The 26,922-nt window shown below is 40.5% G+C and overlaps 1 protein-coding gene across 13 annotated transcripts in view; it reads right to left on the bottom strand.

Moving 5' to 3' along the window:
• Positions 1–26,922, bottom strand: part of TANC1 (tetratricopeptide repeat, ankyrin repeat and coiled-coil containing 1) — a 241,983-nt gene that overhangs the window by 133,341 nt on the left and 81,720 nt on the right. The window lies entirely within an intron of this gene.

Genomic DNA, 26,922 nt, shown 5'->3' with positions numbered 1-26,922 from the left:
TATTCCGATAATAAGCTCTCCTCTTATTGTTCCTCCCCTACCCATTACTTTCCCCCCCCTCTAGTGTGTACTATGAAGCAACTGAGGACAGGTAAAGAGGGAAGGTAAATCATTACCCTGATGATTAAAACATCTACAAGCTCTAATTTATATACAGAACTGGAAAGATATAGAAAGTTTTCCATAAGCAAACTAGTCTCTCTGATAAATACTACCCAAATTGTCCTTATCAGGCCTTCCTGACTCTGAAAACTCAAGGCCTGGATTTGAACCAGAACTCAACTTGTGTAGATCTTTGTGCGCAAGACTCAAAAGGGATGTGATCCAAATCATCAAGTTCAAATTGCATCGCTGTGCTTGTTTTTCATGTTAGGAGGCACGGTGAAATATGTAGTCACCCCCTCCACACACTGGGAGTTTGGGGGGTGGGGGTTAAAACTGGCAGACAGGCTCATGCTTGATCCTCAAAGGCAGCTCAAAACCAGTAGATCTGTGAACAGAAAAGCCGTGGGTCCCACAATGGATAAGTTGGCAACATCAGAAAGGTAATTTTAGTCACACCTGGGCCAGCTATGCTTGAAGGATTTTAACAAACTTGGACATTTAGTGATAAATCTTGAGTTTCCCAAGTGACTGGTATTTGAAGAAGAAAACAATTACCAGGAAACCTTCACCAGAATTTTCAAAAAAAGGAGCATTCACACAAATGTTCTGTCCCTGAGGGAAGGAAGCAAGAAGGAATTAGTGGAAATCTTTAGATCCTAAATCTATGTGAACAGTGAAGTCACCCACTCTGGTCCTCCTATAACCCTCGCTCACCCTGCTTTATGATGTGTACTGTGAGATACCACCAATTCCCAGGACCCAGGAGCTACTCTTACACCACTGTGGATAAAGCCAGAAATCTTTCTGAAACCACCTGTCCTTGAGGTCTTGAGCCAGGACATGAAGTTTCCCAGGTGCCTCTCCTTTGACTATCTGTCAATGAAAGAGATCTTAAGGCAGAGCTGGGGGTATACTGCAATGCCAGTGCCCACTGGGGCTAAGTGCCTCCCCGACTAAGGAGATTTGAGAAGATAGAGGAAAAGAGAGCTGTTTTCTCCGGTCCTATATCTGGTGCTCATGACCAGTCCCCACCACCACATTGGTCTCATCTAGGGAATGCAAGCAGGTGCTATGCCTACAAGAATGGTGCCTGGTCACCTGACTCCTGGCTATTTGGCAACGAAACTAGGAGATGTAGAACTTGGAAAGTGCTGAGGCCACAGTCTCAAGGGGTACATGCACACGATGGGCAGGGGACCTTGAAGAGGTTGTCCATGTGGTTTGAAAAGAGCTTCATTGCCCTGTGGCTGGCCCTTACACCCTCCCAATCACCAAGCTGGTAGTCCAATGTCTAGACTGGCCTGATAGGAGCAGGCACTGTGACGAGGTATGGTCTTCCCTACTCATACAGAAATATTTCTAACCTTTACAATAAGCAAAACAAAACGAAACCCAAACCAGACTTCAAGTCCCTTAATTTGGATGGGGACACAATATTAGGGAGAAAGGCATCTATTCTAACAACACCAGAAATAAAAAATAAGCTCCTTACTGAGAAAGGGTTTATTTTCTTAAATACTTCATATTCTCCAATGATACAAACAAAAGGGGGGAGTTAAGGATAAAAGAAAATTAAAGGGTTTCCTAATTATAAAATGTGCCCATAAACTTTGTTTATATCAAGCAAAGCAAATATTTTCATTAACTGCAAGTATGGTGGGGATGAGTTTCCAAAGCAGGCTGTTAACCATGAGGACCTTCAGCCTTCTGAGCAGCTGCACTCTGACACTCTGATTTTATCTGGTCTGCAATAAAAAGGGACTCAGAGATGGGGCTCGGGAAGGAAGGGTTTCTATTTCAGAATTACTTGAACATCTTACTATATTATCATTCCCAAACATTTTCTGTTGGTTTGTCCTTCAGACACAAAAACCCCTAACTTCCAGTTTCTTTTTATTAGAAAGGCACAAAGCAGGGAGAGAAATTTTATGTATGAACAGGCAGCATGAAACAAGTGGGGTGATTCAGCAGCTTAGAAGCTGGAGGCAGCATTCCGGAGCCTGGTGCTTTAACTACTTGTAGGCAAAGGGGTTCAGGTCAAAGTAAATCTCCAGAGCATCACAAGGATGCAGATGACGCCAGGGGCAGAAAGTGAAAATCTCCTAAGGGTATCCAGAAGAATTATACAATACTGGTTCTGGCAACAGGACACCAGAAATTCTCTGGTTGATTTAACATTCCACAGCAGATGCTTAAAGAGGTTTTAAGAAGAATTAAAAACATTTCACTGCAATAACCAGCACTGTGGACACATTTCCTTTAGCTCCAAATAGTTGGTGTCCTGTGAACTGTGACCTATTTTATTCCCACCTCAATTAAGTGATAAGATACACTTTGATCACCATTCCTGCTACTCCAGAAATGCCAGGCTAGGTAGGATGACCATGTTATCAACCACCAATGATCTATCAGGTCCCCTCCTGTTCCACTGGCAGGTGTTTCCCATGAAACATTCATACACCACAGATACATGCACCCACCCCACCATGCTTTTAATCTCAGAGAGTATCTAGTTCAATCACATTGTTTCACAGACAGGAAACAATGGGACATAGGGGCTGAAATTGACGAGCAGGGGTCAAACACCTAGAATGACCTTCTCTCCCAATTCCTAAAACTGGCCAGCTCAGGCTCTAACACACTACCCCACACATCTGAGGGGTGCCTAGATGGCTCAGTCGGCTGAGCACCTGACTTTGGTTCAGGTCATGATCTCACAATTTGTGAGTTTGAGCCGCGTGTTGGGCTCTGTGCTGACAGCTCAGAGCCTGGAGTCTGCTTTGGATTCTGTCTCCCTCTCTCTCTGCCCTTTGCCTGCTCTTGCTTGGTCTCTCTCTCAAAAATAAACAAACAAAAAAAAAAAGACCTGTACTTTGAAAAAAAAAAAAATGGAGGTACCCCAAACAGACACATTTTTAAGTAACAAGTCTATAAAGGGTCAGCACAGTTTTGCTTTTAAAGTTTAGGCTTTGCAGGTCACATACAGCCTCCAGCACACGCATGCACACACGTGCACACACACGCACATACACACACGCACACACACACCACAAACCCACACGTACTTTTATTTTAAAATCACCACTTCTTTGAATTCCAAAAATAAAAGACCATAAATGGCATGGGGGCATAAGGTTCTTCCTATTTGTAATACATATAACTAAATATGTACATATGCACATATGTATAACACAAAGGAACTATAAGTCCCAGTCATAGTTTGCCAAGATAATGGAATTATCAAAGGGGATAAAGCCATCCAATAAGGCATTTTAAATTGGCAGAAATGGCTTTTGATAACACTTCTTTATTTTAAATTTTTTTTCTACTGTTATAGACTGTGAAAAGGGATTTAAGTTCATAATGGAAGAAAATGCAAATCTGGGAGATGATGAATGTTTAAAGGTGTCTATGCAGAATGGCAATGTCCAACATTACAGATTAAAGTAAATGGAGTGCAGGATTAGAGAAGGCTTAAAAAACGAGGGCAAAGAAGCCAGGGAGATGAAAGCAAAATCGCATTTCAGAAAGAGCAGACCTGAGAAAGGCAAGGGTGAGCTCAGACATTCAGGTAAATAGGTCTGCAGATGCAGGAAATAAGATTTCCATTTATTGTGCCATTGAAATCACTAGGTGGGGGGTGGGGAGGGTCAGGTGGAGGGGGGAGGATGGAAGCTCAGAATAGAAAGAAAGAATGTTCTGTTTATCCAGTTCCAGAAAACGGGACTTGTGCAGTACATTTAACTAGGGCATTAAATGTGTTAGGGCATCTTTTGTGCAGTCCCCGTCTGGGAGTGCATTAATGTTTCTTAAACATATTTTCCATCATAAGGTTTTATAACCACATAACTCATATATATTTACAGAAACCTAGAAAATTGGAAGATTTCCTCCCACAAGATCCAAGTATCATTTTGGGAGCCTTTGGAAGGCTCCCTCTGCAACCGAAAGCATTTTAAACCGTTTTATGTCTTATAGGATCTCCCCAAGTAACCAGCCAAAGCTACTGATTGTTAATGTACATTTTCAAAAAGAGAGTCAAGATAAATGTATCCAAGAAAGCAATTTTCCAGAACATTATTCACAGAGTCGTGACTAAGACTCAAACAATACTGTTAGGAGGCAACAAAGCAGCTAACTTCCACCCCCACTCCCCAGTACAGAAAAACCTGGTCAACAGGACAAGTTTATCCTTTTGTCTTCAAAAATCCATGAAGCAGATTCTACATGGAGATCAGTAAATACTATCCTCACAGTTTTATTCTCAATACTCAGTGGTTACAGAACCAGACATACTTTACCCTGACACAGACGATGAGGAAAGAGACTGGCATTTCCTCTCTTATTGTCAAAATTCTCCTTCAAGGCAGGTCCACCAGGCAAGAGTTTCTAAGCTTAAAGAATACAAGACCTCAGAAAAATTCCTACCCCCAAGCCCTAGAGGGGTGTATTTCAACACAGTAAGTGCCTTCTTTGACGTACTATGTGTTAGGACAGGGTTCGTTGGAGACACTTTATACCCATTATCTCATATCCTCACAACGACCTCATGAAGTGGGTGTTGTTTTTAATACTCCTCTGACAAGGAGTCTACCACACAGAAAGTACCCAGCATCTTGCCCAAGGACACCGACCAATGGCAGGGCTGACTCTGAATCCAGGCAGTCCAATCCAGAATCCATTCCACTACCCTGAAAAAAGGGTACTGAGCTATGCCTTTCAACATTACGTCATTTTGAATACTTAATAGGGAATGCCAAAAATAGTATATGTAGGTCTATGCACAGTACCAGGCCACTGTGAAAAGAAACCTGTTCCCTCATCTATTTTCACTTTTCGTGCAGGCTGGTTAATTAGCTCCACAGCACTCCTGGACCATTCCATTTGGGAGGCACCCGGGCTCAGATCATTAATTTTCTTTCAGTCAGTCACACCTTATGCTGTCACCATGCAAGCAAAGTGGATCTGAGTTAGATGTTTAGTAACCAAGCACCTTAAATAGTTTCTTCTCCTTTCCCTTTGCACTGTAAATTCATTTAACTCTTGCAGCATTGGGCCCTGCTCTCTCTGCCCAGGGTGGATGTGCTGAGTGTCATTCTCGCCTCATCGAACCAAGAATGTGGCCACTCTATCCGGCCCAGAGGAAGAAGAAAGCAGTGGGCCGGCTGTGGTCAAAGCAGCCTGGTAGGACTCATCCTCAATCTACATGGAATCCGTTATTCTGTATTTCCTTGTCAGGTACACTCAGTACTCGGGTCCCTGAGTCCACTGGGCCTGCTGCTCCTGCACACGACTAAAGCTGCAGTGCCCAATCCCTGCACACAGGGAAACCTGAGCCCTTCCCAGCGAGGCTGTTGTAACTGGTCTGGGGTATGGTTCAGGCACTGACAGTTCTCCCCCAAGTGATTCTCAGGTGCAGCCAGGATTGAGAACCACTGAGGCAGGAAGGTGGTCAAAGAGATCCAAAATGTTTATGCTCCTATTCCAAGACAGAGGTGGGAGAGATGAAAGGGGAAAGAAATTGGAGAACACCATACAGATGATTATAACACAATGTACATTCCTTGAGTGTGTGTGTGTGTATATATGCGTGCCTATCTGTATACACATCTGTATATACACTATAAACTTATGTATATAAATCTGTGTAAACATACACAGTTGTACATGTGTGGGGTCTCTAGAAGGACACACAGGAACCAGCAGCAGTGGCTGACTCTGGGAAAGGGAAATGACCAGTTGGGAGCATGGATGAGAGGTGTATACTTTTATATGGTTTACATTTTATGTGCATATGTTTCCTGTAAATATTTTATATTTGCATCCCCTAGGATTGAGCCTTGTATGGACATGAAGATCTTAAGTCTAAATGGGCCACCCACCGTGGCCTGACCTGGCAAGTGGATGAAATGAAGATCTGTTCCACAAAGATCATCCAAAGTGACCGTGTTTGGGGCTGACCGCTAGAGGAGCTTATGTTCTACTGACTGAAGTGGACGCAGTACAGGACTCTGCTCTGAAGAAGGTCGGATTCTCGGTAGCACAGAACACACGTGCTCCCGTCATCGATGGGCTCTTTGTAGGCACACGTTTCATTTCTTTTCTGCCCACCCTGCATTCCGGCTCTCTTCCAGGTCCTGGGCGTCTCTGCTGCTGGTGGTGGAGTGTGAGCACACCTGTGGTTGCAGCACACACAGGATAATCCAGAGGTCTGCCAGGGAAGAGGGCAGGAAGAGAGACAGGCTTGGCAGGGGGGTAGAGGGGATGGGGAGGAAGCAGAGGCTGAAAGGGCTAGGAATGAAACAGGCAGGACCAAGGACTATGGAAGTACAAGGAAGAGGGGGGACAGCCCATAGTACAGGGGGTGGGGTGATGGTAGGCTAAAGGTGGTAATTCCTGTTTCACTTAAAACTATCTCCCAAGACCCTGATAAAATACTTGTAACTACAAAGTAAGAGGCAAGCTCATAAATGTAAAAAGCATATGGAAAGATAAGGGAGTGTCAGAAAAGGAAAGAACTTCCAATAATGTAAGGATAGTAACAGGGCATCTTTTGTTGTTATTGAAACAACCAGGGGCCTAAGCACACTTAGCCCACCAGGTCAAAGAGCTATCCAGGCCCTTTCCTGGGCATCTGCTCCTGTCTTTCCCCCACACCTACCAACAGGAACCAACAGATCAATCCATGTAGGTAAAACAGGGCTGACTAGGGGCACCCGGGTGGCTCCGTTGGTTAGGAGTCTGACTTTGGCTCAGGTCATGATCTCACCATTCATGAGTTTGAGCCCTGCGTTGGGCTCTGTGCTGACAGCTCAGAGCCTGGAGCCTGCTTCATATTCTGTGTGTGTCTCTCTCTGCCCCTCCCCAGCTCGTACTCTATGTCTCTCTCTTTCTCAAAAACAAAACAAACAAATCAAAATAAACAACAACAACAACAAAAAACAGGGCTGACTATACCTTTTCTCTTTGATGAAAAGCCTCCCCTACAAACACCCCCAAAATAATAAATGATGGCAGAATGAGCAAACATATAGCTTATGAGAGAAAGGAAAAGAGTATCTTCTTGAAGACTCAAAAAAAAAAAAAAAGACGGAGAAAAAAAATTCAGTGAATTGCATGGCACCCTCAGTAGAATACAGGATAATATGGCCTCTATACCCTTCATATGCTGTGTTATTTTGATTATTTCATCTATACACTAGATTCACACTAAAAATAAGGGAAGACAAGAAAGGAAATTTAAAAAGCAGTAACCAGATTTCGATCCACATTTCAGGCATAAAGAATAACATTAACACTATAGAAAATCCACTTGGTGATAAAGAACAAGCTTGAGGAAGTCTCCCCAGAATCAGAGGAGAAGGGCAAACATTTTAATGATGTGAGTAAAGATTATAGATATGAAAAACAAAAGGTGTTTTTGAGATGAAATGAGGACATGATATTTTAAAAACTAAAAACAAACAAATCTTGGGGCACCTGGGTGGCTCAGTGAGTTAAGCATCCGACTCTTAATTTCAGCTCAGCTCATGAGCTCACAGTTTGTGGGTTCAAGCCCTACACGGGGTTTCATGCTGCTAGTACAGAACCTGCTTGGGCTTCTCTCTGCCCCTCTCTGCTCATGTGTTCTCTCTTTCTCAAAATAAATAAATACACTTTAGAAAAAAAGAAAACAAACCCAACAGGGTACCTGGCAGGCTCAGTCAGTTAAGCATCCGACTTTGGCTCAGGTCATGATTTCATAGTTCTTGAGTTCAAGCCCTGCATAGGGCTTTCTGCTGTCAGCACAGAGACGGCTTCAAATCCTCTGTCCCCCTCTCTCTCTCCGCCCCTCCCCTGCTTGTGTGCACACACACATGCTCTTTCTCTCTCAAAAATAAACAAACATTAAAAAAATATTTTTTCTGAATTAAAGTATGCAGATAAAAAGAACCCACCATACCCCAGGCTGTTTCCCTGAAGGGACTGCACCTTGACTCATCTTGGCAAAACTAAGCTGATAATTTTTTCTTTATCACAAATATCCAGGTAAGGCGGAGAGAGAGAGAGAGAGAGAGAGAGAAAGAAAGAGAGAGAGAGAGAGAAAGAAAGAGAGAGAGAGAGAGAGAGAGAGAGAGAGAGAAAGAAAGAAAGAGAAAGAAAGAAAGAGAAAAAGTAAAAAAAAAAAAAAAAAAAAAAGTTTAATGGGCTACAAAACCACAGAGACTTTCAAAGGAACCAGAACCCAACTCCCCTCAGACTGCTTATCTTAGTTTCTCAGGCTGCTGTAACAGACTACCATAAACTGGGTAGCTTAAACAGAAATTGAAGGCTTCAAGTCTACAATTTAAGGGTTGGGCAGAGCCAGGCTCTCTCTGAACGCTCCAGAGGAGAATCTAGTCCAAGCCTTTCTTGGTTTCCGGTGTTGCTTGTTATCTTTAGCTTGTAGACACATCAATCTCTGCCTGTGTCATCACATGGCCTCCTCCCCTATGTCTGTGCTTCTTTTCTTCTAAGGGCAGTCATAGTAAATTAGGGCCTACCCTAGTCCTGTACAATCTCATTTTATCTCAATTATGTCTACAAAGACCCTACTTCCAAATAAGGTCACCTTCACAGGTATTGAGGGTTAGAACCTCAACATTTTTTGGCGGGGACAGAATTCAACCCACAACACTTCTCCTCTCCAACCAATACCAAAAAAACAGAAGTCAAAAGCAACACCCACAGAATTTGAGGGAGGGAATAGCAAGACCAAACCTTATAAAACTATACCAAGTTTTCCATTAAGTACAGTATCAACCAGAAAAAAAAAAATTATCAGAAACTCAAAGGCTCAGAAAATGCCCAGCCCATTTATCCTTCTTGAGAAAAAAAGTTACTTAAGAACTAAAATTAACTACTCAATACTGAGGTCATTACCATTAAAAAAAAAAAAAAAAAGACAAGACAAGAGAAAAGAAAAGAAAAGAAAAGAAAAGAAAAGAAAAGAAAAGAAAAGAAAAGAAAAGAAAAAAAGGCAATAAACTCTAGCCCAAGCCCAGCCTCCAAACACCTCATTCAGCTGTCTCCCTCTTCTGCTTCCAGTCCCTGCTCATTCAGGAAATGTGGTTTTTGAACCATATCCTTCACCCCTTAGTGCAGAAACAATCTCTTACCTTATCTGGCAAACTCTTAAAACAATAATGCCCTGTGCCAGAACTTGCTAACAATGGCTAACATTTTTTGCATGGTTGTGACACTGGGCAGAGAGAGCTCTCCCACACCACCGCCCCACCGTTTCCTAAACAAGCAGAGGAGTGCAGAACACCACAACAACCATTTTCATTGCCAAGGAACTGAAATTACGAAAAAGAAAGATTTGAGTTTACCATATGATCAACTTTAAAAAAAAAAAAAACAGGGGCGCCTGGGTGGCGCATTCGGTTAAGCGTCCGACTTCAGCCAGGTCACGATCTCGCGGTCCGTGAGTTCGAGCCCCGCGTCAGGCTCTGGGCTGATGGCTCGGAGCCTGGAGCCTGTTTCCGATTCTGTGTCTCCCTCTCTCTCTGTCCCTCCCCTGTTCATGCTCTGTCTCTCTCTGTCCCAAAAATAAATAAACATTGAAAAAAAAATTTTTTTTTAAAAAAAACAAAGGGAGCAACATTTAAGCCAGTATACACAATTTTGTATATGCTGTATACCAATGGGAAAAGAATATGCACAACCAAAAGCCAGAAGAAGGTTTGATAAAATGCTGATGGTTATTCTTAAGGGGGTGGAAGCAGCAATGGTTTTTCCCTTTTACATTTTTCATTTGACATATCTTCTGACATTTTTATAATGAGAATGTTTTATAAGAAAACACACTTGGGGCTTCTGGGTGGCTCAGTCAATTGACTGTCTGACTTCGGCCCAGGTCATGATCTCACGGTCTGCGGGTTCGAGCCCCACATCAGGCTCTGTGCTGACTGACAGCTTGGAGTCTGTGGAGCCTGCTTCAGATTCTGTCTCTCCCTCTGTCTCTCAAAAATAAACATTAAAAAAGATTGCTTAAAAAAAGAAAAAGAAAACACAATTTATTTTCCATCAAACATTTATTTGAAACATAAATTTGTACCTATCTCTTTCTACTTCTGGAGGTTTCCCAGTAAGCCCCTGATGGATACCTGCCAAGCTATTGCTCTTATGAATACCCTTCTCCAGGAACAGAGACTCACTTTTCCCTTATCCATGCACCTCCAACTATGCCTACTCAACCACCTGGCTCAGACTTGCCCTTGTCCATGTAGCTTAAACTGTCTATGGTCCTCTTTTCCCCAAGTCTTACAGATATCAAAAAGTCTTCCTTATTGGTTGATCTCACAGGGAAGGTCTGTTCTGGCTGTATTCTATGGTCATTGTGCAGTCCAAGATCCAGTTCCTTGTTCTATATACTTCAAAGTACTTAATAGAACCTCACTGCCCCAGCTCTGTCTACACTCTGATTTCTCTGCTTACAACCTCCAATCTCCAACCAAACTTCTCTTAACATTAAACTTTCTCAAAAACAATATCCTGAATATGACTTCTTAATAACATAGAAAACTCCACTTTTTCTGTAGATCTTGAGTGTGATGTGAGGAAGAATGACAGTAGGATCACTGTCTCACGTCTATTGTGCATGGTGCCTTGGAACTGCAAGGAGGCAGCCCTGAGGACTGCAGCTACCCATTGAATATCCAACTCCTCAAGCTATTCTCCATCTCAATTACACGCTTAGCCCCACTATGACTGCTGGAGCTCACTTACCCTGGAATTTCACATTGCAGGAAGTACCCAAGTAACACATCAGGATTTACAGAGAGTTCTCTGCTCTAACTAGATATACATGTTCATCAAATGTAACTGTCCTAATAATAATGAGGGTGATTAAGTTAGCAGTAAAGGCCTTACTTTGTGTACCAGACATCTTGCTAAGCACTGTATACACGTTAGCTTATTTATTCATCCTATTCCATTTGGTGGCATTGCTCCTGGGCTATAGCTGAGAAAACTATTGCTTAGGGAGCCTACTAAGTGAGCTGCCTAGGGCCCCACAGCCTGTAAGTGCTACATGTGGATTTGAACTCAGGCAGTCTGACCCACAGAGTTCTGCATCATGGCTTTACACTGGCCTGCTTCTGTGTACACCATGGATCTCCTAGCCAAGGTGTGTACCAAGCATGGAATGCTTTTCAGTGCTTAAGAAATTCTGACTGTCATCCACAGATAATTTAGCAAGTCATGTTTCCCTGAATGATAATCACCAGGAACATTCTGTCATATTGGACACGATGACATTTTGGGGGTGGAAAAGTAAGTGGAGGGAAAAAGACTTTTAGAACAATACCATAACCAGCACACCACCCCCTCACTGACTACTCAAATCCAAACCCTGGCAGGCCCATCAGCAATACTCCTGCCAACAGGCCTTGTTACAAGAGAAAGGAAGGAGAAGAGGGAGCTGCCACCATTTATCTCATTTCAACTCCTTACAAGGAAAATGGGATCTATAAACATTTGGGGGGAAATGCCTCCAAGTTTCTAGGCAGCCCTGAAAGTTTCTTCCCTACAAAAACACGTTAAAAATGCAATGTAACCAATTCAGCACACATCCTAGAAAAAAGCAGACTAAATCAATTGTGTACATGTGGCTGTTTAACAAGATCCTTTTCAGGCCTGTACTGCGGGGCAGGGAGTGGGAGAATGAGAAGACATTTTATGCATCTGTTATTTTATTTGCTATATTCCTGCTTCACCAGCACCACCAGCACCACAAATTGGGGCAGGGGAGGGGGGGTGTTGGGGGGGGGAGCATCACTCAGTTTCGGAAAAAAAGCAGCCTCAATGACATGTCTGGTACAATATCTTAGCAACAATGTCAATATTGTCTCACCACAGCTAACCATATTCACATTCCACTCTAATCATGATTTCTCGACTATAAAATGGAATGTGAGCTACTCCATTCATTCTCTGAGCACTGCACTGGGAAACACAGCCCTCTAACAACTTCCATTAAGCTGCATGTAAATTAAATATCAAAATTACATTCAATAGCTATTACTTCCTGTGTATGTAACTTCGAAGCATGAGAATAAGCAAATATTGATGAGGCATCGACATAAACACAAGACCCAAATAAAATATAACTAACAAATTAATTTGATGAAATCCTGTCCCTGGTTATTTCTGGAATGGAACCCCTATCACTCACCTGCTCGTAGACCTGTATTTCCAATTCATCTTTGGAGGGCTGCCAAGAATGGGGTTGATTAGATAATGGGGAAGTTCCTTCTCCCAAGACTTTTCAAAGTCATACACACACACACACACACACACACACACACACACACACACACTTCTGCCATGGCTGGCTGGGGGTGGCCCTGCACAGACTCAGAAACAAACAGCATCCTAGTGGCTCTCAAACCTGGCTAACCATTCAAAAGCCATTATAGGGGCACCTGGGTGGCTCAGTCAATTAAGCATCTGACTCTTGCTTTCAGCTCAGGTCATGATCTCATAATTCATGGGATCGGGCCCCACGTCGGGCTCTGTGCTGACAGCATGGAGTCTGCTTGAGGTTCTCTCTGCCCCTCCCCACTCACACACATGTGCACACACACACTCTCTCAAAATAAATAAATAAACTTAAAAAAATTACAAATACAGATGCTTGGGTCCCACCACTGAGGAGTGATCCAATACGCAGGATGGGAATTTAACTCACAAATGCCTCCAGTGAATCAGCCACGTTTGGCAATGAATGCACTAGACAATTATACTAGAGCACACTCTTAAAAAGGCAAGGTGAACACCAAATCATGCAGGCACTACACCTTTGAGTGCACACACATCTTCTCTTGGCAGATAAAGAGGCTTCTGGTGGCGGGTCCTTGTGTTTGGGGCTCAAATCCTTTCCCCCTTCCCTGTCCTAGCCAGCACATGCCATCTCAGACTATTTACAGCAACTGCCCCCACAGCACTTCGCTAAGGTCAGGCCCATCACCACGGCTCTCCTCCATCTGCACCAGATGAAATGGCCAGGGCTGTGTCTGCCACACAGGCAAAGAAACAAAAATATCCAAGAGGCTGCCACTTATTAAATGCTAAAGGAGGAGATTAAGGGGTGGGGGGGGAGGGGGGGGGAAAGAACCAGAATGATAAAGTACCATCAATTACAATAAGAGCAAGCCTAAAATGCTCACTATGGTCCAGGCACTGTTCTAAGCCCTTTAACTCACTGGATCATCAGAAAAACCAACACCCCTAGAAGACAGATACTGTTGTTATCTCCATTTTGCAGATTTTTTTTTTTAATTTTTTTTTCAACGTTTATTTATTTTTGGGACAGAGAGAGACAGAACATGAACGGGGGAGGGGCAGAGAGAGAGGGAGACACAGAATCGGAAACAGGCTCCAGGCTCTGAGCCATCAGCCCAGAGCCCGACGCGGGGCTCGAACTCACAGACCGCGAGATCGTGACCTGGCTGAAGTCGGACGCTTAACCGACTGCGCCACCCAGGCGCCCCTACATTTTGCAGATTTTAAAACGGAACTGAACTTAGGCAACCTGGCTGCTATACTAAAGAGAACACAGCCTTTGGAGACAAACTGGGTTCGAATCTTGGCTCTGCCACTTAGTAACTGCACAGTCTTAAATCAGCTCTTTAAGCTCTACTTAATAACCCATCCATGATATGGCATAACTGTTTATAAGCACTTAGCACACTGTCTGATACATAATAAGTACTCAAAGAGCAACTTTTATCAGTGCCACCATATCCTCTCCCAGGGGATTCACTTCCTAGTTTCTTTAATATATTTGAGGAAGAAAAAGAGGTATTGCACCCCTCCCTCACAACACTTGGGTATCAAAAACTCCTGATATGAATTTAAATATTCATGAGTGTATTTTATTTTCTCACTTAATGGGCATTTCCCCCAAACCAAGAATACCATGTGGTTAAAAACAAAACAAATTCCCCACATCACCAATATTACGGTGCCAGAAGTTAAAACAAACAAAACAAAACAACACAGCGTCATCTGACCTTTACAATTAGTATATGACAGACGATTACCTTCATTTTACAGGCAAGGAAACAGAGCTTCAGAAAAGTGAAACACTTGTTCACAGAGAGCTAGTAGCTACATTAAACCAGAACTCCAAGTTTCCTGAAGCCAAAGCAGCAGAGCGTTGTTCTTCTTGGAGACGCCGCTTCCACAAAGCACAAGGGATTTGAAGTACGGTTTGCGAAGTCCAATAACCATGGAAACCATTTAATGGATAAAGGGGGGAAAACTCGAGAACCTCTAATCTTAACAATCTTAGAGCTAAGGATGTAGCTTTAAAAGGTTTAATCAGATTAGCGCATCAAAACTCTCACACAAAGCAGGGAAAGAGAGAGAGCTGACCTCCCTGAAATAATGATGTGTAACCTCTCAGTCAGTTTTCAACACTGAACTTACAGAATTAAAACAAAAGCCTTCACTTAATCCTACCAAAAACGAAGGATGACTTGTATGAATCCTTTTAGGGTTTATAGTTCAAAATTAAACAGGACACGTGTAACTTGCTTAGAACTCCAGCTGGTAAACAATTAATGGTTCGCCACTTACCAAATTTTAAAACAAATTTAAAACAGTGAACCCAACAGAAAAATAGGTAAACATACAGGCAAGAGAGAAAAAAACTTAAATCTTTATGACAAATACTCATATAACATATACTATATGTCAAGCACGGATTTAAGCCCTTTATAAATATTAACTCATTTAATCCTCATAAGTGACCCAGGAAGCACAGAAAGGTTAAGTAATTTGCTCATGTTCACACAGCTGGCAAACTATGGAGCTAGGATACAAATCCAGGCAGTAGGATTTCAAACAGCCAATAAACAGAAAAATGTGTATGAATTCATTCTGAAGAACCGCGTAATTAAAACAATGAGATACAATTTTTGCCTATCACACTGCAAAGATGAAACAATTTGATTATAACCCATGTTAGTAAGTGTATAAAGAGACATTTTCATATATTGAAAGTGGAACTATACATTTTTATTTTACAGGTTTTAAGTTTATTTATTTTGAGGGAGGTGGAGCATAATGAAAGGGAGAGAAAGATACCCAAGCTGGGCTCCACACCAAGCCCAGATGATCTCATGATGGTGAGATCATGACCTGAGCCAAAACCAAGAGTTGGGCACTTAACCAATTGAGCCAGCTAGGAGTCCCACAAGTGGAGTTGTAAATTTAATGCCATCTTTTTGAAGGGCAGTTTGACAAAAATCTAGGAAGTTTATAAATGAACAAACTTGTTAACTAACTTTTTCTTATAGTTATTTTTATGAAAGCGCAGGCAGGTATGTACAAGGAAGTTCAGTCTAGTACTAATGATAATGACAACAAAAGAGATACAACCGTCAACAGGGGAATAAAGAAACCACAGGCTACCTGTCCAATGTAATAAATACTGAGCAACTTTTTTTTTTTTTTTTTTTTTTGGGACAGAAAGAGACAGAGCATGAACGGGGGAGGGGCAGAGAGAGAGGGAGACACAGAATCAGAAACAGGCTCCAGGCTCCGAGCCATCAGCCCAGAGCCTGACGCGGGGCTCGAACTCACGGACCGCGAGATCGTGACCTGGCTGAAGTCGGACGCTTAACCGACTGCGCCACCCAGGCGCCCCTGTATAGCTTTTTAAAAAACAATTGCATTATATTTAACTATTACATTTACGGTATTTTAATGGCTTTACAAAAACTAAATAGGGCTGATTTGTAACAGTCTCAAAGACACCAAGCAGAAATGGTCCTTAAGATAAAGAAAAAGAAGACATATCACTCACAGTTACTGGGTCTAGATAAAGACCACGTAAGAAACTCAGAAATAATCCTTTGGGGCTGGGGCAGGGTGGAAATCAAAATAATCCCTGTAGAGAAAAATTATAAATATATAGGAAATCTATCTTCTATCTCAGGGACAGGTTTTCTATTTATTCAGTGCTAGAAACAAAAATAATGCAGCTAGCCAGAGACATAGAAACTGAACTAGTCTGGAGTCAGAAACTACACTTGGACTCCATGTTTGTTTCAACTAGCTATATAATGCTGGACAGTTGCTCAGTGCCTCTTTTCCAAATATTCCTCAAAAAAAATGAAGACAGTGAATTTCTTAAGACTCCTCTAGATCTAAATCCTTTCATTATTTTACCTTAGTTTGAAAAATAATCCCTACACATAACAATCTAAGATTTTGAGCCATGGATTAAAAACTTTTACACTTGAGAATACAGCAATTTATTAAGGAGATGCTAATTATCTGGAACTATCCCTGCCTGCTGTTAGCAACTCACCGGGAGTCCAGCTTTGGGCACCTCCAGGTGGTAGGAGGTATTTAGACTTTTTGACTGTGCACAGAGACAGAATGCTATCAAGTACTGTGAAAAATTTGATGATTCATTTTGAGTTGGTTTTATGCTTTTATTTTGGTTTCTCTACAAATTTATTAAATAGAGCCAATCAGACTAACATATCTCCAGCCTCAGCACAAACTGAAACTTCAACAATGCAGGGGACACTTCTACCAATGGAACACAGGCAAGTTTTAGTAAGTTCAATAAAAATTCTTCGGTGAGTGACTTTATAAAGAAACCCCATTCTGACATACCAGGGCCATACTAGGAAAAGGGAAGAACCAGAATGAAGAGCCTCTCACATTCCCAACAGATAAAAAAAATAAACAGTTGATTCTTGAACAACACAGATTTGAACTACATGGGTCCACTTAAGTGCAGATTTTTTTTTTCAGTAAATACAGTACAATACTGTAAATATTGTAAATTTTTCAGTAAATACAGTACAGATTTTTTTCAGTAAATACAGTACAATATTGTAAATATTGTAAATATTTTCTCTTCTTTATGATTTTAACCTTTTTTTCTCTAGCTTATTGTTTTTTTAAGAATACAGTAATAAATATACAAAATGTGTTAATGTTTATGTTATCAGGAAGTCTGGTCAAAAACAGACTATTAATTAAGTTTTGGGGAGTCAAAAGTTATACTCGAATTTTTGACTGTGGTAGGGAGGGAGGTGGAGGGTTGGTGTCTCTAACCCCCATGTTGTTCAAGAGTCAACTAGACACGGGCATAAAAAGACAATAAAGAGAAAATATAAATGGGCAGTAAATACTTAAGAGGTCTACCAATCTAAAAAAAAAAAAGCTAATTAAATGCAAATAACATGTTTTAAGTTATAAAATTGGCAAAGATTGTTAAAACCTACAAATACCCAATACTAGTAAGAGTCACGCAAGCAGGCACATGCACATACTGCTTACACAGGTGGCAATCAATATAATCCTCCTGGAAAACAATTTGGCAAGAGGTACGACCAGCTTCTGAAAAGTTTGCTTACTTGCACTATTAATTCCTTGCCTAGAAACATTCTACTAAAATAATCAGAGATTTGTATACAGATACCTATTTTCCAGACGTTGTTTCTGTTTTGTTTTCAATGAATGAGAAAAGCACATACCCAAGCAAAATCATGGTATATGAGTTCAATAAAATATTAGGCATTGATCAAAGACTAATGGCATTGGAGAGGTAAGGCAAAAGACAAAGAATATCCTGGGTTTTTTTCTTTATTCTTATTAGTATTTTCCAAATTTTTTACAATAAACACATGCTATACTGGGCATAGATTCAAAGACCTATATTTGTTTTCACTACCAAAATGTACGTTAACAGTCGATGGCATCTTAAAAATCACTATCAGCCAAGCAGTGATTGTAATGTGGAGGCCACTGACCACAAACCTAGGGTGACTAGACAATTTTAAGCCTTTCCAGGTTTCAGTCAACAAAGCACTTAAGATCAACTGTGGAATGAAGAAGAACCCTGGATTTTATCTGAAAACTTTCCATTAAAATCTCCTTTGGAGATCATGAAAGGATAGTATCAAATATGCAGAATGAAGATCTTCAGCTTGGAAGAAAGCCCTGGAGAATATAGTAACCGACTCAAAAAACACTCTATCATTAATGCTCTCAAAGGCAGGTAAGATAATGTAGTGTGTAGAAAAATGGATGGTGACAACTAGGTTAAAAAAAAATAAGGACTTACAAAAATAAGGCTCTGAATATAAATTAGAAATGCCTTAACCAACCTGTTTATATTTTCTTTCAGTTTTATGAAAAAGATTAAGATATGTAAAAATAACTCTCTGAAAAAGGGAAAACTTAAGTCAAATGAACATTTTAATTAATAAAGTATTATGTCAGTAGGTCAGTAGGTCTTTCTTCCTTAGAGGTACATGAAATAATGGTGTGTTTTATAATCAATGAAATACAATATTACATTTGTAATTAGAATAGAGACAAGTGCTGTGGGCTGAATTGTGTCCCCTGAAAATTCATTTATTGAAGCCCCAAATCCCCATATGATGGTATTTGGAGATGGGGCCCTTGGGAGATAATTAGTTTTAAATGACATCACAAGGGTGGGGCCCTCATGATGGAATTAGTGTCCTTCTAAGAAGGGGTACCAGAGAGCTTGTGGTCTCTCTCACCATTTGAGGACACAGGAAGGCAACCGTCTACAAAACAGAGTCTTCCCCAAAACCCAACAATACTGGTGCTCTGGTATCAGACATCTGGCCTCCAGAACTGTGAGAAAATAAATTTCTGTTTTTTAAGCCACTCAGTCCATGGTATTTTGTTATGGCAGCATGAACTAAGACAATAAGAAAACATACCATCAAACAAATATATATATTTTTAATATCTGACACTTGGAAATAAATTTTCTATATAACTCAAAAGTTATCTACAAAATTTTCTTGGGGGAGCGGTGAGAGGTAGGGACAAAGAAGCCCCCTTTAAAGTTTATTTATTTAATTTCTGTGAGAGAGAGACTGTTAGCAGGGGAGGGGCAAAGATAGAAGGAGAGAGAATCCCATCGTGACTGTCACTGTCAACGCAGAGCCCGATTTGGGGCTCAAAATCATGAACCGTGAAATCATGACCTGAGCTGAAATCAGACACTTAACCAACTGAGCCACCCAGGTGCCCAAAGACAAAAATTATTAACATATAAATTGTTCAATTTTGAGAACTGAAATAGAAGTGCAATCATCGGAAATCAGCAGTATACAGGTAGCTCTCTCCCATCCTTACTCAGGAGTTTGCATCCAGGCTCCTAGCCTCTGCTGCCGGTCGGCTCCTTATCTATAAAAACTCCAGACACGTGCTCAAACTATTACAGCCACCTATGTATGTATCCCCTATCAGAGACATCATCCTTCCTAAGTACTCTGTGTTCCAGGACAGTCTCAGGACACAAAGACCGTCATTATATACCAAATCCAGTAGTTTGGTGTCCCCAAACTCCCTTAAAGATGGGAAACTTTTGGGGCACCGGGGTGGCTTGGTCGGTTAAGCGTCCGACTTCGGCTCAGGTCATGATCTCACGGCCTGTGAGTTCGAGCCCCACGTCGGGCTCTGTGCTGACCGCTCAGAGCCTGCAGCCTGTTTCAGATTCTGTGTCTCCCTCTCTCTCTGCCCCTCCCCTGTTCATGCTCTGTCTCTCTCTGTCTCAAAAATAAATAAACATTAAAAAAATAAAAAAATAAAAAAAAAAGATGGGAAACTTTGACATAAATAAACTTGAAAGTAAAGAATTAAAAACCAACTTCTCATGTCTTATTTTTACCCCTAAAATAGTGCTGCGGTCGCCAAAACTTAAAAATTCTCCAACTCTAGGGGCACATCTGGGTGGCTCAGTTGGCTAGGCATCCGACTTCAGCTCGAGCCATGACCCCACAGTTCATAGGTTCGAGGCCCGCATCAAGCTCTGTACTGACAGCTCAGAGCCTGGAGACTGCTTCAGATTCTGTGTCTCCTCCTCTCTCTGCCCCTCCCCCACTCACACTCTCTCTCAAAAATACATAAACTTTAAAAAAAAAAAAAAAGAATTCTCTGAGTCTATCTACACCAGCACCTTTAATGGCTGTTTCACAACTAGCCTGCTACCAAAGCAGGGAGAAATGTGGGATAGAGACCTACTTTCCAATGCCATGATTTCAGATGTGAATAAAGGTTTCTCAATTTAAAGCTCTACACCAAGGCTAGGGCTACCCAGCTGATTACCCCTAGTGGCCATCCATCAGCTGCAGGACAAATGCAAGGTCAAAGCCTCATCCTCCTAAGAGGAATAATAAGTTCATATCATCCTTCACAGAACCAAAAGAAAAAAAAAAGTCTATCTAGATCAAATCTTTGGTAGCTTACCTCCCCCCCTCAGAAACTATATTTTCCGGTAGCTTATATGAAATCAAGATTTTTATATTCCTGTAGAAGAGAAATAAAACCTTGGAATTCCCCTAGAAAATGCAAATTGGTCACATAAAAATTCAAATATAGAGCTTCTATGAGAATTAAGAAATTACACACGACAAAGTTCTTTGAAAACTCGATATATAGTAAATAAGACCATTGTTTGGGGGGTTTATTTGTTTACAGAAAAGCAACTTAATTTTTTAAAAAGTATTGATAGGGGCACCTGGGTGGTTCAGTTAGGTATCCAATTCTTGATCTCAGGGTCATGAGTTCAAGCTTTGCATTGGATTCCATGCTGGGCATGATGCCTACTTAAAAAAATAAAAACCAGGGGTGCCTGGGTGGCTCAGTCAGTTGAACATCTGACTTCAGCTCAGGTCATGATCTCACAGCTTGTGAGTTCGAGCCCCACATCAGGCTCTGTGCTGCTGGCTCGGAGCCTGCTTCCGATCCTGTGCCTCCCTCACTCTCTGCCCCTCCCCTGCTCACACTCTCTCTCCCTCAAAAATAAATAAACATTAAAAATTTTTTTTTAATAAAATAAAACAATAAATAAAAACTAGGGGTGCCTGGTGGCTCATTTGGTTAAGCAACTGACTCTTAATTTCAGCTTGGATCATGATCTCATGGTTGGTAGAACTGAACCTCATGTCAGGCTCTGCTCAGACAGCACAGAGCCTGCTTGGGATTTGCTTTCTCCCTCTCTCTCAGCTCCCCCTCCACTTGCACACACACACTGTCTCCCTCAAAGGAAGTATTTTTAAAAATTAAAATAAAAAATATTTAGGGGCTCCTGGGTGACTCAGTCGGTTAAGCATCCAACTTCCGCTCACATCATGATCTTGTGTTTGTGGGTTCGAGCCCAGCATCAGACTCTGTGCTGACAGCTCAGAGCCTGGAGCCTGCTTCAAATTCTGTGCTTCCCTCTCTCTCTGCCCCTCCCCCACTTGCACTCTGTCTTCCTCTCTCTCTCAAAAATAAACATTAAAAAAAATTTTTTTAATATGGTATTTATAAATGAAATTAGATTTGACCCAAAAAACCGGACTCTGAGTTGTTACTTTGTATTTCTCTATTAAGTTTCCTACTACATTTACACATATACAGTTGGCCCTTGAACAACACAGGTTTGAACTGCATTGGTCCACTTATACGTGGATTTTTTTTCTTCAATAAATACAGTCAGTACTGTAAATATATATTTTTCTCTTCCTTAGGATTTTCCTAGCAAATTTTTTTCTAGCTTACCTTATTTTAAGAATACAGTATATAATACTATGTATAAAATATATGTTAATAGACTGTTTATGTTATCGATAAGGCTTCCAGTCCAACAGGTTATTAGTAGTTAAGTTTTGGGGAGTGAAAAGTTACATGTTGATTTTCAACTATGTGGGGGTCGGGAATCCCTAATCCCTGCATTGTTTCGTGGTCAACTATACATGCCAAGAAGGACCCAAGTAAATAAGTGCTGCTGTTTGAGAATTCTGCCACAAACTTTATGATGGAAGTCTTGGAAGTCTTACTGGCCAAAAAACAAAGAAGATCCAGGCAGGCTCTTGATTTCACTTTCTGTGTCCAGAGCTTTCACTGATTATGCCCTTCACAGGAAACAGGCTGTTCAGGATGAACCAGCTTGGTCCATTATGTGTAGGCACCTAACACATGATAAATGCTAAGTATTTGTTCTCTTCCTTCTCTCTTTCATCCTTTATAGCTCCCTAAAACATATGGAAAAGGTACAAAGAGGATGGAAGGCAGAGCCTTCTAAACAGGAAGACCTTCATTAATTAAGGACGTGTTGAAATGAAACATCTCAGAAACTACATAAACTGTACTTAGAAATCTATTCTTAAAGCTGCTCGCTGACTCCCAAAATCTCTTTAAGCAAAGGAAAGAGGCTTTTCATTTAATTTCACAAAGAAAAAGGATAAAATGGCAGTACTTGATATAGGCTAAAAGGTAAAGGACTTCTAAAGAATAGACCACCATACAACAGACAAATGACTCCGCTTTCTCAGTTTTATTATGAGGGAAAGGGTAAAGATGGCACAAAAAGACTTCAGTATGCAAAGACGATGGCAGAGTATTTGGAAATGGGAAGTCGTGGAAAGAAGCTTCTAGAACATCACTCCTGAGAGCAGTCCCACCTTCTCTTCAAGGAAAGAACAAGAAGCTTTACAAGGGTTTTGTTTGTTCTTAAAGGCACCACACAGTGTTCTAAGGAAAGCAAAGCTCTACTGAATATTTAGCAGAAGCCATGTGTCAAGTGAGACTTCTGCCAAAAGGTCCTTGTATTTAACCTTGACAACATCCCTGTAAGGTAACTTAGTGAATAAATTTGTCCAAATTCAAGTAAACTAGGAGGTGATCAAGCTGGGATTTGAATCTGTGACTTCTAATTCCAAAGTCTGTGCTTTTTATAGACTTTGAGACATGTATAGACAACAAAGAAAAAATGGTGAAGGAACCAATCAAACCAGAGGGAACAGCATTCCTGACTTTACCAAAAACCAACCTGGCTTCTATTCTGTTTTTATATCATGTCCCAATATTTTACAGAATTTTCTTAAGTGTCCTGGTAAAGAGAAATACAATACCTTTAGATTGAACTATTTCTGCCTGTTTTGTTGCTTGGGAAACATTTTTGGAGTCTGTTAACAACACGATACCATATATCCATAGCTCAGCAAGACAGTCACTGCACTAAATTCCTAAATAATAGTCCACAACCACAGAAAATGGGCAATGCAGCACAGAATAATCAAAAGCAGCTTCATATTTTCCAGATAAAACAAAGCATCGTTTGTATGGAGGCATTTTTAGAAGGTACCACTGAAAACCAGACTGCAGCCTGGAATGGCTTAAAATACCACATTTAACAATCACATCAGTGGCTTTTAAACTTTAGAGGCAAACAGCTTCCTTTTACTACAAATTCAAAGTGAAGGATTAGATGCAAAGCTAACAGATTAATTCAGTACACATTCAAGTTTAGAGACTATCCAATGCCTTAATTAACACCATTACAAGTGCACTTAGCCAACCAGCTGGGTTTTAACGATGAAAAGGTGAAGGTCAAATGTGTGTTTTTTTTTTTTAATAAATTGCTTCAAACTAAGCCTCCCTGCTGAAAAAAAAGAACACAAATAATTAAACTGAAAGGAAAAGGCTAATAAACAATTATTTGGGCATATTAAGCAACCCTTCTTTACCCAGTCTATATTTTAATTGAGGCAGTGCTTCAATTAGAAGTTCACCAAACTTTGTTCTTCTTCCTCAACTTGGAGCTTCTTCCCCACCAAAACAGAACAATTGCAAAAGTTGGATAGGGCAAAAGACTACAGTTTCAAGCTTAGCACAGAGCAGAAGGGAGGGATACAGAGAGAGGGACGAACCCTCTCTAGGAGGGCAACAGGTCTTGCCTATTGCTTCCAGAAGGATGCCACTATCTCCAGGATTAAAAGAAAAAAACCCAAACTGCTAGCAACTGTAAGATGCAATTATATCAAAGATGTTAGCAAAAAATTAGGTTTCATTTCTGGGAGCCCAATAGGAAAAAAAAAAAGTCCAAAAAACTAGCCAACTCATTTATTCACTCTGGAAGTGGCAGCTATTCCAAAGAGCTATCCTACAGATTTGTGCTTGGTTTCTGAAGTGGAGGGGACCTGCCAATGTCTAGGACAGAAGAATCCTCTTCAATGCATGTCTCAGTGGGAGGTGAAGTCCACCCTGTAAAAGTTAAGAAGTCAAAATACACACCTGTCCCACTTCTGCAGCTAGAACCCAGCATGGGAACCAGGCTCAGTCATTTAGATACACTCGCCCCACACTTTCAGTTATTCCTTGGCCATTTTTAACCATGTTTTCTCCCAGATGAATTTTTAAATCAATTGGCTATGTTGTGTTAAAAAAAAAAAAATGACAGGATTTTTTTGAGCAGTGAAAATACTCTGTAGGATACTATAATAGGTACAGGTCATTATACATTTGTCCAAACCCATAGAATGTACCACATCAAGAGTGAACCCTAATGTAAACTATGGGATTTGGGTGACTGTGATGTGTCAGTGTAGGTTCATCTATCGTAACAAATGTACTACATCTGTGAGTAAGTGGGGGCAGAGGATATATGGGAAACCTCTGTACCTTCTGCTCAATTTTGCTATGAACCTAAAACTGTTCTAAAAGAACCATGTCTTTAGGGCACCTGGTTAAAGTATCTGACTTCGGCTCTGGTCATGATCTCACAGTTTGTGAGTTCAAACCCTGCATCAGGCTCTCTGCTGTCAGCACAGAGCCGGCTTCAGAAACTGTCCCGCTCTCTCTCAGCCCCTTCCCAACTTGCATGCATATGCTCTCTCTCTCTCTCAAAAACAAAATAAACAATGTCTTTAAAAATAAAATAGGATTTCATTAGTGATTAAATGAAATGTATAGGTAATTCTACGAGAGTTAATCGGTTTAAAATAATGCCTTTGTCCACTTGGAAAACACAGTATTTCTTTCCATTTATTCAAGTCTTCCTGTAAGTGCTTCAGCAAAGTTTTATTTTATTTTATTTTCAATGTAAGGCTTGTACATTTTTTCTTAGGTTGATCTATGAAAGTTTTTCTTTCTATTATAAAATGGGACTTTTCCCTATTGGTTTTCTAAACAGTGCTGTTCTATAGAAAAAATATTAATTCCCTACATTGCTCTTTTATCGACTCTAAACTCTTACTTGGTCCATACTTATATCAGAATACTCTCAATATACTCACAGCAATTATTTCATCTTTAAATTAAGTAGGTTTAATAATAGTAACATGAAAGTTTTTTGATAGCAAAGGTCACTTAAAAAGATGTGGTCGCTCCTCTCTGGAGAGCTTCAAAATAAATACATTTGCTTTAGATCAAGGCCTTAACATAAGAGCAGGGAAGGGGAAAAAAAAAATAGATGCCCTCATCTAGCTCTCCCCATGTTGTGGTTTAATATTGATTTTTGCTCCCTCGGGCCTAACTCAAGGTCAAGAGAAATACAGTACTCATTTGCACTGATGGAATGGTGGGGACAAAGCAAATGTACTTTCCCAAAAAACATTTTCAAGTTTTTAATACTGCATTCTCTGACACAGTTCAAGCCTCCAGAAAACACGTTTTGCTTAGCTATAAGCATTCCCTACATTATAAAAAGCATAATTAAAAAAAAGAATTTCACCATTTTCAGAGTTCACCCAATGGCTTTTAACAGTTTAATACTCAACATACATTATCTCAAATACCATTATATACATATAAATTTCAATACCTAAAATTTTACCAATAATTTAAAGTACACATATGTGACACTTTCTTTTAGGGATAGGAACTGAGGATGTAATGACTTTTCAATATATATTTCTGAAAAAATGTCTGCTTTCTTTTGAAGAATACTAAATTTAACTCAGTGATTATGTTTTCCAAATTCTCAAAGCTGATTCGATTAAAAAAAAAAAGTATAGTTCAAGATTGTAAAAACAACCTACAAGACATGTATAAAAAGCGAAGCTCAGTACTTTAGACATAAATATTTCCTAAATTTCTGTAATTGTGAGTTCAAGTACATAAAAATGAATTTTCCTTTGTCTTTGCAACAAAGATTGGTTTTAATTGGAAACAGGAGAGCAAAATTTTTCCATTTGTAGGAGATATTATTACCCAAGTCTCAGAGCAGTCTCCATAGATTAACCAGCTTTAATTTACAGAGAAACTTAGCTATGATCTACTTATATAATGAGAGTTGGCACTGAACTTAACATACGATTGGTCAAATTCCAAGTATTTTCCTCAATCATCTTGTGACATAACTTCATCAAGTTTTAAAATTCCATCTGCTTTGTTCCCCAACGACCACAACCAGATTCTAGTTAAGAGAAAAAAGGCACATACCATACAGATGTTTTATGAGAAATGTTCCCATTGCTTTTTCAAGTTGGTTTGCATTAGTGAAAAGCCATAGTGTGGGAATTATTATGAAGAAATGATTCAGAAAAAAACAGTAGTTGCTCTTAACAACCAGAGGGGGAAATGAACCCAAAATCACATGCTCTAAAACTGGAAAAGTTACAAATGCAAACTATGTTCACGGTCTGGCCCTTCTGAAAGGCAGGGTGCCCCACATCATTACTGTACTGTTATTTTACTGGCACTGGTCAAAGAGCATCGTGGGTCTGCTGTGAAAGACTCCATTACAAAGTAGGGAGTTTTGGCTTGGAGATCCAGGCCAGTGGTTGGGCAGCTCCAGCTAGATAGACGGCTTAGGACCCAATTTAATGCTGAAAATTCCAAAGGCATGTAAAGAAGCAACTAACAAAGTCCCTAGCATGAGTGTCAGACAAGCCAAAACTGGGGAGGGAAATTTTTTTAAACAGCTTTCAGAGAAATCAAAAGAAGGATATTTTGGCCTTGCCCCAGCAGAGGGTGAATATCCTCCTGGATAGAAATCATGTGTACTGAAAAATCTCTATA

Source organism: Prionailurus bengalensis, chromosome C1 (assembly GCF_016509475.1).
Source record: "Prionailurus bengalensis isolate Pbe53 chromosome C1, Fcat_Pben_1.1_paternal_pri, whole genome shotgun sequence".
Classification (NCBI taxonomy): domain Eukaryota; kingdom Metazoa; phylum Chordata; class Mammalia; order Carnivora; family Felidae; genus Prionailurus; species Prionailurus bengalensis.
This window is presented reverse-complemented; position numbering and strand designations above follow the sequence as displayed.